The sequence below is a fragment of the Macrobrachium rosenbergii genome, chromosome 1 (genome assembly GCF_040412425.1).
Source record: "Macrobrachium rosenbergii isolate ZJJX-2024 chromosome 1, ASM4041242v1, whole genome shotgun sequence".
In the NCBI taxonomy this organism is placed as follows: domain Eukaryota; kingdom Metazoa; phylum Arthropoda; class Malacostraca; order Decapoda; family Palaemonidae; genus Macrobrachium; species Macrobrachium rosenbergii.
Genome location: NC_089741.1, coordinates 10,482,774 through 10,495,455, shown reverse-complemented (window position 1 = coordinate 10,495,455; position 12,682 = coordinate 10,482,774). Strand labels below are relative to the sequence as shown.

Sequence of the window (12,682 nt, the reverse complement as noted above, 5' to 3'; positions counted from 1 at the left end):
GCAAATGGCCAACCCTGTCATTACTCCTATTTTTATTTCTTTCCTAAGACTGGAGAACCTATGTATATATGAATTGGTGTGTGTCTTCTTCCTGCATATTTTTATTTTAAATTTTCCCCTTCCCTCTTTACCAGGACATCCAAGAAAGGAATTTCTCCCTACCTCTCTTCTTCTATTGTGAACTAATTGGATGTCCTGGGAGCAGGCACACATCAAGGCAAGGAAAAACTATTTTGGGGAGAGGGAAAGGGTAGAAAAGGAACATTTGTTAGGGAAGAAAATAATTACAGTCCCAGACAACCACTGTATCACACCCATCAATAGAAGGCTAGATAATTTCAAATTGATAGGCAGCAACAAAAACACCATTAGGAATAACAAAAAGTCGGTAGAGGAGGAAGAGTTGTGGGGGGGGGTATATATGGCAGCGTGTCTAGACTGCGAAGATGGGTACTATGGCGAAACTGGCAAATCATGTAAAGAGCGAAACAAACAACACTTGCAGAGCATAAGACATTATAATCAGACGATGGCAGTTGCCAAACACTGCTGGGAAAATGACCATAAAATAGAATGGGAAAATATGAGTTTTCTGTACAGGACCACCAACAAAATGCCCAGACTGGTTGTAGAGAACGCCTTCATAACATGTGCTAACACCACAATGGCAGGGAACACCGGAAACAGCTTTGAAGACAGCGTATCTGGAAAAATCGTACACTCCATAGTAACAAGGAAAGAAAGAAAAAATGCAAGAGGACACACGGAAAATGAACATTTGGAAGAAGTGGGCAGAGAAAGGCCAAGGTCATGAGGGGGTGGGGGTCACATAGGAGGAGCTAGCTGATTATAGGATTAACCCTTAAGGGACGGCATAATTTATCAGTGTGCAGCACCCTAGAATGGGGAAACTTTGAGGTCGGCAAAATAAAAAAAAATCACATCAATGGAAAGAGAATGACACGTACATTCACAATGTATAAATAAAAAATTTCTAAAAAATTTTCCCTACCTTCTACGAGAAGTTGAAAATGACTATTTACAACCCCTTGTGGAGTCTCATTTACAAGACAATCGTAAATTTTACCAACTTATATAAGTTTTTTCTAATAAATAAATTTATCGTATTTTGTAAAATTATTATTACTGCTCACACAACATCAAAACAGATAAGAAATAAAAGCAGTAACAAATTTTTGGCATATTTGTTGTAAAATATTCACGTAAATTTACGAGAGAGAAGACTCAGTAGCTTTTTTTTTCCTTTTACATGCTTTTTCTAATATTTCTTTGCAATTTTCTTTGTAAAATTACATTTACAACCAACATACTATCATAACAGACAAAAACAAAAAACAACAGCAACCCCTTCGTACGTTTACAAGCAAATTTACAAAAAGACTCATGTGAGGGAGAGAGATGCAGTACTTTCCCCCTTTAAGTCACAAGCATTACTGATGCTGGCCTAACTCTCACGTCTGTATAAAAGTTGCCATTAGTGAATTTATAGCATATAGCATATATTACCATAACAGTGGTGCGTAATTCTGCTTCACACTGAAGCTCAATCCGTCCACCTCCCCAAACCTGTTTTACTTTACACTGAAGCTCAATCCGTCCCTTAAGAGTTAAAAGTACCCAGAACAGACATAAATACAGCTGGATATGCGTCTGGTTATTGTACGGATACTTGATAAGGTCCTTTAGTAATTCTACTTACGCACAGGACAATTGTGTATGTGATAAAGTTTTTTATATATATATATATATATATATATATATATATATATATATATATATATATATATATATATATATATATATATCATTGACACATAGTATTATATATGTTGCGTGGAATCACCATTCCCTTAAAAAATCGTGAGTAACGGTGTTGGTGAAGTTATGGACTGTCGCCCAGGAGAGGGTACAGTTAACTCAATAGTAGGTCTCTTTTATTAGATAATTATTGCGTGGTTTAGCAACGCAGTGGCCAAAATTTTATAAAAATGTTGGTAATTTTTACTTACCATGTACGATAATAAAACAAAAATTAGTATTTTTCTTTGTTAATTTTGTTTAAAATGACATCCCTCCTCTCCCAGGAGAGCAAAATTCATGGTGCTAACATGGCTAGAGAAAATGTTTGGCCCCCACACCACCAGGACTTGGATCGGTCTATTGCAATAGCAAAGATTTTGGTGATTTGCATCATCACGGAACACAAGCTCCCATTTCTTTTGGCAGACCATTTCACTGAATAGTGCAGGAACATGTTTCCCGACTCTGAAATAGCACAAGCCCTGCACATGAAAAGAACAAAGTGCTGCAAAATGGTAAAACAATTCGGCAATAACATTCATGATGATGTGGTCTCAAAGCTTAGGAACAATAAATTTTCTTTAGTGATAGACGAGTCAACTGATGTCAGTACCAACAAATGTTTGTCAGTGCTTGTCAAATACTTTGATTCCCATGGAGGAACTATTAAGACCAGGTTGCTAGATTAATATATATGAAAACCATTCCTCAAATGTAGGCTCCAGTGGAGAGTCATTATTTGAAATGATTATGCACACCTTAAACTCTCATGACATTCTATTAAATATAATGGGGGCACACAACTCTGCCAGCAGGTTGAGGCAACACCTTCCAGACCTAAAAATTTTCAAGTGCATTTGCCATTCCATACACCTTTGTGCCTCAGAGGCTGCCAAAATGCTTCCTAGGCAGTGCGAGGACTTGCTAAGGAACATTTACACCCACTTTTCACACAGTGCCAAACGTAAATATGAATTTATGCAATTTCAGAAACTTTCCTCTATAAAACCCAAAAACTTCTTCATGTATCACAGACTCGCTGGCTAAGTCTCCACCAAGCAGTAGAAAGGGTCTTGGAACAGTGGGAGGCTTTGAAGCAGTACTTTATAAGTATAGAAGGAGTGGAGAAGCTAAGGTCCATTAACTTAATAGTAAAAGATCTCAACGATCCCTCAATCTACTGTATGTATATTTTAATTTCTTAAACTTTATTTTACCTTCTTGCAATAATTTCAACCTCTTGTTTCAAAGGGAGACACCAACAATATATTTAGTTCATTTTCATGTTAACTGGCTATATAAAACTACTGTACAATATTTTTGTCGTAAGGAAAGGATTGACAGATCCAATTTAGAAAATTTTGATCCAAGCCAGGAAGTGAACCATATACCATTTAGCAACATTTATTTAGGGGCTTCAGTCCATATGCTACTACAAAAAGAGGAATACAATAAAAATGTAGGTATGGTCACTGATATCAGGGGGAGATGTAGATTGTTCATGATGAAGCTATGTGAAGAAGCAAAAAACAGGCTTCAGGTACAGGATGATCTTTGGGAAATAGCCTCGCTCTTTAATCCGGAAAAGGTTTTAGACCCAACCACTAGAGATGTAATGCCATCCCTAGCCCCTCTTCACAAAGGTGCCTCGACTATATGATGGTGATCTGCAAACCCTAGATAACGAATGGAGACACCTTGACAGCACTCCCATACCCCTAGACATCACTCCACAAACTTGCAAACCAGTTGATTTCTACCAAAAACTTGGATCCTTTAAATTTGAAAATACATATATATTCAAAAGTGTCGCCACATTTGCTCTGAATATATTGGCTTCACCTGTAACAAATACAGATGCAGAAAGATTGTTTTAAAAAATAACCCTCATTAAAACATATGTAAGAAACAGCCTTAGTATTGACTCAGTTAAAGCACTCACATACATTTCTGAATCTGTAAAACAACAGGGTTGTTGCTACACCTTCCAACCATCAGAGAGTTTAATTAATATTTTCTAGATTGGAGATACAGTAGGTATTATTTGCATGTTAAGGAATGAATGAAGGATTTACTGTTGACAATTAACAACAAATGGGGCTTGCTGATCTTTGCAGGTAAGTTCCAAGCAAGTGTTGTTACAAAAATACTGTTCCTCTTAGGTAGCAGGTATAAAATTGCGGATAAAATTTTTCAAGTTTATTTGAAGTTCTCATTGTTTTGTGTTGCATATGCTGTGTGTACTATAGAGTACATACTTCAAACACTGACTGATGTTGGGGTACTACTTTTGTTACTAAATAACACTAACAATTCTTAAAATGTGTGTAGCCAGCATATAGTTGCTGGCCATGATTATCGTCCCGAAGACTATATACTAGCTTCTGACAGTGAGGACAATAGTGAGAGATAATTACGCTGATATTCCTACCCTCATAATATCAGAATCGGATTCTACACACGGCCACGTGACAAGTGATTATGAATATGATGGAGATGACGACGACTCAACAAGCTCAGACAATTCACTGAGGCCCTTTAAAAGGAGGAAATATTAGGCGAGTTTTTTTTTATTACAATAATTCATATTATGATATTATCGTTTATGTTATTAGGAAAAGAGTTACTCGTTTTCTAATATTCATTGGTTAATGATAGTATCTGGTTCAATGGTATTATTCATATATATATATATATATATATATATATATATATATATATATGAATAATACCATTGAACCAGATACTATATATATATATATATATATATATAATATAATATATATATATATATATATATATATATATATATATATATATATATATATATATATATATATATATATATATATATATATATATATATATATATATATATATATATATATGAATAATACCATTGAACCAGATACCACATTATATATATATATATATATATATATATATATATATATATATATATATATATATATATATATATATATATATATATATAGATATATATATATATATGTTTTGTGTGTGTGTGTGTGTGTGTGTGTGTGTGTGTGCGCGCGCGCGCGCGCACTGCACCATAGGGTGTGGAATTCTGGCAACGCTGCTTTTTAACATGTATAGACGCCTGATGGCCCTGCGGAGAGCTGAGCTATTAGTGGAGTGGTGCCTGAAACTTCAACGTAAACCTATTTTACTCGCTACTTTACAATAGTGTCTGATTATGTACTGGAGTTGCTGTTGTTTTCTTAATTAAAAAATCATGCCGGAATAGAAAACGAAGTAAATTTGACGTCACCAGCAGCTACGGACTTACGGCAGCTGTGTGTGAGGGCAACCTCAGTATTCCACAGTGCTGTGTAGAAAAACGGTAACACTGGTCGAAAAACTTTGTTTGCAGTAGGTGATTGACCGGAAGAGATCAATGACAAGTAGAGAGATAATTGACTGTGAATCTTTGATTACAGAAGCGCAGAAAAGACCAGTACCCGTATTTATCACAGGTCTTATGAAATCTCATAAATATTCCCTTATAAAGGCACTTAATCACTCACAGTTAAGAGAAATTTCTAAGTGTTGTATCAACGCTCTGAGAGAATCTCGTAGCTATGAAAAAGGGTATGTTTATGAGAAACTTTTAAGGGAAGATCCCGCTTACAGTAGCGGAAAATATATTGCTACAATCCATGAATATACGATTTAAGCCATTATTTTAATAAAAAAAAATTATACCAAAAATCCAATATATTTATTACTAATGATATTAACCTTGTGATCTATATATTATTGTTGAAATCAAAAGTATTTATTTTCCGGGTATGTTTTGTTTTCTTTTAATTTTTGCGGACTACCGGACTCTTCAAACAACACAGACCAAGACCATCGTCACCATCCATCCTTAGAAATGGATTCAATACAGACTGCTATCGATTCTGCAGTGCCGGTGGGTATTCCAAAACCCAAGAGGCAGAGGAAGGCAAACTGGAGACAAGACGCTTGTCTTCGTCTATTGCAGTTGATAGGTGAAAACAGGCATATAACAGAAGGGAAAAAATTCAGCTCGGGAGTGACAGCGAAGATGAGACGAGACACTTGGGAAGTTGTCACAAAAACACTGAATGCTTCATTTCCCGAGTCTGCCCCCGGACCAAGTGTGATGTAGAAAAGAAATGGTGGGCACTCAAAGCACAGGGAAGGGAAGAGCTGTGCAACCACAGAAAATCTGTGGCAGCAACAGGTAAGAAGCCCTTCTTTTATCCATTATCAGCAATACAACTAATAACTGAAATTCCTAGGCTAGTTAAGTTATGTGAGACTAGGCATGGTAGAAAAATTGATGTTGGTCTAGACGTTGCTTTCACAGCAAGGTTAGGTTAGATAAAATTGGATGGCCATGACTCTACGTTACAGCTGTGCTGTTCAAAGTAAACCTTGACCAATGGTTTTACATGATAAATGTAACAATACAAGACCTAACCAAACTTACATACCTTGGTAATTCTCGAGGTAATTTTCTAATTTAGAATTGCATAATAAGGAAGCTTTTAACAAATAAAAGATGTTTATCTTGGCCCAAAATGTAAGAATATCAAGGTTGAATTCTTAAATAAAAAGGAGGGAGGCTTGGAAGGCGCAGCCCCCCCAGCTAGGAAATAACCAATTTAGTGACAGATTAGGTAGGTGTTTAAGGTTAAGCTAGTGCCCATAATAACCTAAAACACTTCTCTAACTTGCCACTGAATTGGTTATTTCCTAGCTGAGGGGCTGTGCCGCGCCCCGAAGCCCCTCCTTTTTTTTTTTTTATTTAAGCCTTCCACCTTGAGATTCTTACATTTTAGGCCAAGATAAGCAACTTTTCTTCCTTAAAAGCTTTCATATTATGCGACTTTAAACTCTCTATGATTTTACACTAGAGGAACTGTGATAAGCATATAAAGGAGAAATTATGGACAGAAGTATGTGAGGCTGTTTTCGATAAGTGGATTGATATCACACCAGAGGATAAAAAGGAAAAAGGTAAGGATTTGTATATTCCTTTGTATTGAAGAATATACAATGCTACTGTATATTATACAAGCATCACAAAAAACTATATATACTGTCTGCATAGTACACGTCACAAAAATATTGGCATATACTCCTCCCCCTCCTCCTAAGCAACTATTAATTCCTTAGTATTAAAGAATATAGTACAGTACAGTATACATTATACATTTGTCACCGAAAACCATACTCTATTATATATATATATATATATATATATATATATATATATATATATACATATATATTACTGTATATGTGTGTATGTATATATATATATACTTAAACCACACACTTCTTGTTGTTTACTTTCGGTACATTTTCCATACAGCAAATGAACTCCGTTGAGACAAGGTATCTTTTTAACTACTCTTAACTTTAATTTTTTTTTTTTTGTAGACTATATAATTTTTATTTCAATGTTGTATCTTGATTTGCTTTGCTTTATTCAATGTTTTGTGTGTCAACAAAAAAAATAATAATAATTTGTTATGCTTTATTGTTTACCAGTTTTTATCTTTCATTTTAGCCTGGATGATGAGACATGGGTCTCGAAACGTTGCAGTAAGAATAAAGTGAATTATGTTTCATGCTGCATTCTTCTACGCCTTCTGGTTTTGTACTGCTGAGAATAGCCTTACTGTCATGTTGAATTATGTACATATATATATATATATATATATATATATATATATATATATATATATATATATATATATATATATATATATATATATATATATACACATATATGTATATGTATATGTACACACACACACACAATGCCCTCTTTATTTCTGTTTCATCACACAAATTGATATATCTGACTTACATCTCTAAATCTTATTATACTGCCATGGAAGAGCTCCTTGAGGTGTAGTGAAATATGAAGTAAAATAACCTCTGGCGGTTTTTCCTCTCATACTACCTCATGACCCTTTGCGTTACATAATATCTGAAAGACCCCTCAACCGGATATTTAGCTATTTGCCTACATTCGTCTCTCTGTGACATCTATGAGAATAATTCGTTATTGATTATTGAACGTTTCACTGGTTTCAGGACTACTACTGCAGAGGAGATGGAAATCTCTCAGAGACTGTTTCAGGAGGGAACTGAAGACACAGAAGGGCAAGTCAGGAGATGGTGGTTCAAACAGGAAGACGTGCATGTATTTCGATCTTCTTTTATATCAGACAAGTACTCCAGACGAGCGACCAACCTACAGTAATTAGCCATCACCATAATGTGACGAGGATGTGGTTCTTGACGAAGGAACCAGTCAAGTTACCCCTACAAAATTCGAAACCATTACGAGGCCCCAGAAGCAAAGAAAAGTCAAGGAAAATACCGAGAAGAGTTGTGAAGAAGAGCTGATTGATGTCTTAAAGAAGAAAGCACAGGAAGATATTGGTGTAGATAAATGTTTTCTAATGTCATGGCTTTCAAAATTTAAGAAATTTAGTGACGATCAAAAGTTTGAAGCACAAATAGAAATTGTTAAAATCATGAGGAGAGTACAGCAGAAGTCGACGCAGAGCCCAGCTAATGAATATCATGGTACTATGCATTCCACTAATACTTTCCCCCTGCAAACAGCTCCACCATACATTTCTCGCCACACCCAAGATCATTTAACTCATCAAGGTCAAATACCTATGCAACACCAGCTTTGTGAAAGTAATTTCTCAAACCAAGACTTTATACATACCCGAGGACAGGTCCATAACCAGTTATCCAAAACTGAATCACGGGTGTGCACCGATTGCATCAGATAGCCATGCATTTATATCTCCAGTATCAGAAACATCTGTCCACGCAAATGAGACAGACCTGTTTGAACTTTCATAATTAGTTTAGCATATTCAATGATTTTTTTTTTTTTTTTTTTTTGCAGAACGACGGATTCAGTTGTTTTGTTTAGTTAGTCAGAAAAAGAGAATTTAAGTTGTTTTTGTTGCATATATGTTCTTTAAAATCAGTTCAAGATGATATTTTTTTTTCTATCCCATTATGATGGGTATTGAATTTGGACCAAAAATAATTATTTGTAGTATTCTCATACTCTTGTTTGAAAAGAGTTATATTTAAATTTATCACCTGTATGATTCTATGTAATGTTTAAGTAACTTCCAGGGGAATGCTGAATTATGTATTAAGAAAATATACACATTATGTATTTGGGATTTTTGCTTACCTTAAAATTACTGGAAGTCTTTCTTCTATCGGCACACATTTTCTTATGTTCGTGTCCTAGTGAGATATTATAGGTCCAATTATTGTTATCAGATTATTAAATGTTTCTTCACTCGTCCTGAAGTAGGCGCAAAATTTTTCAGGATAAGACTTGAGGTATTCAAATATGTGAAACTTTCCCCGAAGCAGTCTTTGGCTAATTAGCGGGTGTACCCAGTACCTTCTTTATATATCTTTAGTTGTTTCTTTCTCTTCACTGGCAAGGCGCAAACACATGCAACAACAACAGTGTCCATGTTGACACTTTTAAGAAATTCATCTGTTGCAGGCAGAATACCGTGTCTCGTCTGCGGGTACAAGCAGATATTATCAGTCGGCCACTAAGCAGTTGGCCAATTGGTGGCCAACCACTTTCCAGTGTCCCCTGCTCAGGGAACCTTAAGGAAGGTTTTGCTCAGTGGGATTATTGCTCAACGGCGATCGTTAAACGATTCTCAGAGCACTAATTTGCTTGTTTTTTATTTGGGCTGTTTTGCTTTGAACGACTGACAGTAGAATCGTTAACGACCATCGTTTATTCTGAATAGTCGGTCGGCTGGAGAGTTGGTAGTGTTTCGTCTCTTAGCTCGGAAAAAACATGGCGACAATGACGTATTATGACGTCATTGGGGAAGTATTCCGAAAAACCTTTGCAGCTAGATTGCTGGCGATTTTTCCCAATAAGCATTTTAATAAACACATATTGAAGCGTTTTAATTACTACCTTTTTTATTACTGCTACTATTTACAAGCATTTTAAAATATTAGTGAGTCATCCTGACGTGGCAGTAATTAATGTCAGGAGCACCTGTATTTCTGCTTGTCATTCTTGGCCACTGACTCGACTGATATGGATGCAACACCCATTGCCTGTCATAGGAGATATGGACCGTACAATTTACATATCTCTTCGCATTGCCACTTTGAAAGTCGTCTAGAGTTTATTGGTATGATATTCGTTATAAATGCTCATGTGTTGTACTATAGTTAGCCACATTATAGTTACTTTTTCAATGATGTAATTATCAATATCCCATTTTCTTTAATGTTAAATAGGGATAGCATTAAAAATAGTTATTCGTAAAGCTGTTGATCACTATGAAGATAATTATAATGTAATATATGCTGGGTGTAATGCTGCAATATTGTTTTTATGTGTGGTTGGTTCCTAACTTACCCAATTGGCCTTTTATTTATCACATTGTAGGTATTTATTGCTGACCTATTGATTTAATTTATTGCAGTGCCCACAGTAATTTCCAGAGGTGTTAAGTGTTAGCGTCATACGCGGCTCACTTGTGTGTTGTGCCACCTGCAAATGTACGTATTTTGGTTTTCTGAAATCTTGCATTTTATTCAGTGATATATAATTTTGAGAGATGGTTGTTCTTTTACATGTGTTAGCTGCGATATACTGGACATAAGACCTACTGTATATTGTAACAGAGGGAAAGATTAATACATATACACACATACATGCATCATACATACATACATATGAAAAGGTATCAGATATTGATTATTCGCACATAATTTTGTTACAGCCTTACAACATGGCCACGAAGGGTACTTTTAGGGATGCATGGCTGGAGATTCCTGAATTCCAACCATGGTTATCTAAGATGGAGGGAGATGCAACGAAGGCATACTGTCGTACCTGTAAGAGACCAGTTGGTGCCGAGATCACAACGATACGGAGGCACAAGAGGACGAAGTTACACGCTACCAATGCAAGTAGGGTTGGGGAAGCGCCTTCTCCACCTGAGGCACCCCCAGGAAAAGCACCTATTCTCAGTGGTGTGGGATACGCCACCATATTATTAGCATGTTTTCTAGCAGAACATAACTTACCTTTCACCCTTGCAGATCATCTCAATGATTTGCGTAAAAAAATGTTTCCTGACTCTCCCATTGCCCAAAGTATGTCTATACGACGAACAAAACGTACTGAGGTTGTTAAGGGTTAGCCAACATTTCAGGTCAGCATTTGGTTACGAAACTAAGAAGCAACAAGTTTTCAGTTATTGTGGATGAGACAACTGATATAACTACAAACTTAATGGGACAAAACAACTCTGTGTGCAGTAGACTAAAGGAAACTTTGCCAGGTATAACAATTTATAAATGTATATGTCATTCCATCCACTTAGGTGTATCGGAAGCAGTGAGGACACACTCAAGGCACTGTGAGGATCTACTAAGGGAAATCTATGCATTATTTGCTCACAGTGCTAAACGAAAACATGAATTTAAAGAATTTCAAGAATTTTGTGACGTCAAGCCCCACAAGCTTCTCCATCTGTGTCAGACATGTTGGCTGTCCCTCCACCAAGCTGTATCAAGAGTACTTGAGCAATGGAGGCCATTAAAGCTGTATTTTTCTTCCAGGCAATTTGAGGAACGGCTTGTATCGGTCACACTGATAGCTGATAGATTGAAAGACCCTGCAGTATTTTGTTATTTTACCTTCCTTGATTACATACTACCTAAATTCAATAAACTTAACCTGCTCTTCTAGAGAAAGACCCCAACAATTCACCTCCTTCATGAAAGTATCACAGATTTATACAGGTCACTGCTCACACAGTTCTGTAAACCTGACTATTTACACAGGAACCCACTGGAAAACGTTGACTTTTCTAATGAGTCAGATTATTTACCATAGCAGCAGGTATACCTGGGCTGCTGTTCATGGCCTCTTTCAGCGTGAGGACATTCGCAACAACAACAATATGATAATGGATATACGTCAAAGGTGTAGACAATTTTTGATCATTATGTGCTTAGAAATGAGAAAGAGGTTTGAACTAAATAATAAACTATGGAAATTTGCAGCATATTTACAGCCACGGAATGTTGTAGATGCAAACATACGACTTGAAATGCCCTCTCTTTATGATTTGTGCAGGAAGTACCTCGTATATACCAGGGGGATATCTCAATCTTAGAAGATTAATGGCGCAACATACCATGGCATGATTTCCCAGACGAGATCAAGAGTACTCAATGTGATATTATGCATTTTTATATACATTTGTCACACATTGAGGCTCAGGAAGGTATGAAGAAATTTAAGGTATTCCACACATTTGCAGTACAAGAACTATCTCTACCGACATCAAATGCAGATGTAGAATGATTGTTTTCATGCCTTACTAACATTAAGACTAAAGCCCAAAATTCTTTGCAGCAACCATCCGTTTTGTCACTGTTACTCTTGGCCGAATGTGTGAAAGAAGGAGGAGGGATAAAATATTTTGAGCCTACCCAACAGATGATTGATTATATGTCTCAGTAATAGAAAATGTATCGCATACTCTCAGCTGTACACTTCGCTATAAAATAATGCATATGAGATACTCATTTACAGTTGTATGTTCTAGATTATTATTGTGTGTGCCTGACTCTATTGTATGTATTCATAAATGTGAAAATCATAAACAATATATTAATTTATGTTAGTCTTATAAACAGGTATATGATTTTACATAGTTGATTATATGTACATACTTATTGGGTAGTAATAAAATATTGTCAAGTAAATTTGGATTTAATTACCACCATTCTCATTTGTTAATGTGCAGCATTA

The 12,682-nt window shown here is 35.8% G+C and overlaps 1 pseudogene; it reads left to right on the top strand.

Annotated features, from left to right (window-relative positions):
• The first annotated feature begins 2,309 nt into the window (after positions 1-2,309).
• Positions 2,310-12,391, top strand: LOC136839427 (zinc finger protein 862-like; annotated as a pseudogene).
• The last annotated feature ends 291 nt before the right edge of the window (positions 12,392-12,682 follow it).